We start from the raw sequence: 2,214 nt of genomic DNA, 5'->3' as shown, positions 1-2,214 counted from the left end.
GGGGGGGGGGAGATACGAAAAATAAAGACTCTGTGGTTATTCTAATTCTTCACAGTCGAGGTTATATAAAAGGCGGGAAGGGGCCCTGAACAACCATCGTCTCCATAGCAACGGGCAAGGCGCGGTCACGACACAGGCGAATGATAGAAGAGAACAACGTTAAGAGACACTCCTGCTGAGATTCGAACCCGATATACCCATGCCGCTGTCTGACATCCTATCGTCTGAGTTAAGTTAAGGCACACCCTAGACCCTTTATGCTCATTTCCCACAGCAAACAGTTTTCTGTTAGCTCATGTCATCATACCCTGGGAATTCTACGCCTTGAATTTGAATGGAACGAGTGCTCGTGTGTGTAGTGTGTGTGAGTTTGTGTTTGTGTGTGTGTGTGTGTGTGTGTGTGTGTGTGTGTGTGTGTGTGTGTGTGTGTCAGTCTGTGAGTTATATGTGTGCTCTGCGCGCGCGTGTGTGTGCACGCGCGTGTATGTGTGTGTACGTATATATATTATGTGTACTCTCTGGCCGATAAGCCCAGCTTCGCTCCCTCAGACTCGGACCATCATAGACGGCCTTGAGACGTCAGTCACCCGGCGTAGGGCGCACACTGTTACACAACTCATCAACCCGTGCCACACAACAGTAGGTTTTTCCATAGAAACTTGTATTGCAATACCCAAGACCGTTATTCTGACGTAATTCCGATTCACCATGGACCGAGCCATTTGACTATACATGTATTTTGAACTAATATGAAAGGCAAGCTGGGAAAAGTTGCGCGCACACTCGACTATAGCCAAAATTCTATTTTGCCCTTTCTTCACTCCACAATGGTGCGCAGCAGCGCAGGGAAATTTTCGTGGAGAGCGAAGAACGGCGGCCATGACATTAGACGGTTCAGGATATTATAATTCAAGTATATGGTTTTATCAAACCAGTATCTGATTGGGTTTTCGTGATAACCCAAATATATAACAACTATGTGGAACAAATTCCACTTTTATTGATCTGCTTGGGGAAAATTGTTTGAGAAAGAATCCATCCATCGATCCATCCATCCTACTCACACATACCACCCATCCATCAATCAATCCACTCATCCATCCATCCTCCATTCCCACACAAACCACCCACCTACCCGTTCATTCATCCAGTCATCCATCCATCCATCGAGACACACACTTAATCCACGTTACTTTTAAACACAAAATCACAGACAGTACGGCTGTGCTGATCACCACTGTGGTGCACCCCATACACCAACCACTACGAGGGGCATCAAATTGGAAGGACACAAATGACAGCCACCAACCACCCAGTCCTTCGGAGTACACACATGACATAACCAGCGATAAGTGAAGATTCTCCTGTTGTCAGCGGGACAGGGCGAGCTATGTGTACATCATATCAGAGATAACTACGTCATGTACAACCTCGCCGGAGGAGATACAGACCAGGCCTATCATCACAGACACGCCTACGGGACACGACGGGACACTGTGACGTCACCTGCACCGTCCCTGCACCTAGTACAAATGTACATGGCACGGGCGAGTGTCGTTAAGTTGTATTATTATGTAAGCGCGGGACAAGGGCAGGGATGTGTAAAGCGCATAGTTTGCTTTCGAGTGGGGACATGCGCTATACAAATGCTATTTAGTATTTTACTTTCTCTTAATTTTAGTACGAGTTTTACGACACTTGCAACACAATAATGTCATATAAGTGCCGAAGATTAGAGGTGTTATAAGAGATTAACAAACACAAAAAAGAACGTTTAACCATATCAACACTGTTAGGTTATTTAAGAGGTTCACGTTCATCTCCGAAAGGACCGAGTCAATAGGAAATTCGTGTAAAGTACCTTTCCTAAGGACACAACGTCGGACTGAGCTGATGTTCGAACCCCCGAACCTGCAATCTGCCGATTACGAGTCCGGTAGCCTAACCACGGTCACTGTTTAGGCTTTGTCCTTTAGTTTAGTTTGGTAATAGTTTTACGGCACTTGCAACACACATACGACAGATTATAAGTGCCGAAAAATTAAAAGGTGGAGAGTAACATAATAAAGAAGAAAACGGAAAGATGGGGGCCATTGATATTTGATACGAAAGAAGCAGCTTATCACACCAGATCCCCTGGGGACGGGGTAGGGGAAGGAGGGGGAGAGAGGAAGAGAAGGATGGGGAGGAAGAGGAGGGAGGAGGGACAGGACC

This window comes from Aplysia californica, unplaced genomic scaffold (genome assembly GCF_000002075.1).
Source record: "Aplysia californica isolate F4 #8 unplaced genomic scaffold, AplCal3.0 scaffold00126, whole genome shotgun sequence".
Classification (NCBI taxonomy): Eukaryota; Metazoa; Mollusca; class Gastropoda; order Aplysiida; family Aplysiidae; genus Aplysia; species Aplysia californica.
The sequence above is the reverse complement of the archived record's forward strand: the minus strand, read 5'-3'. Positions refer to the sequence as shown.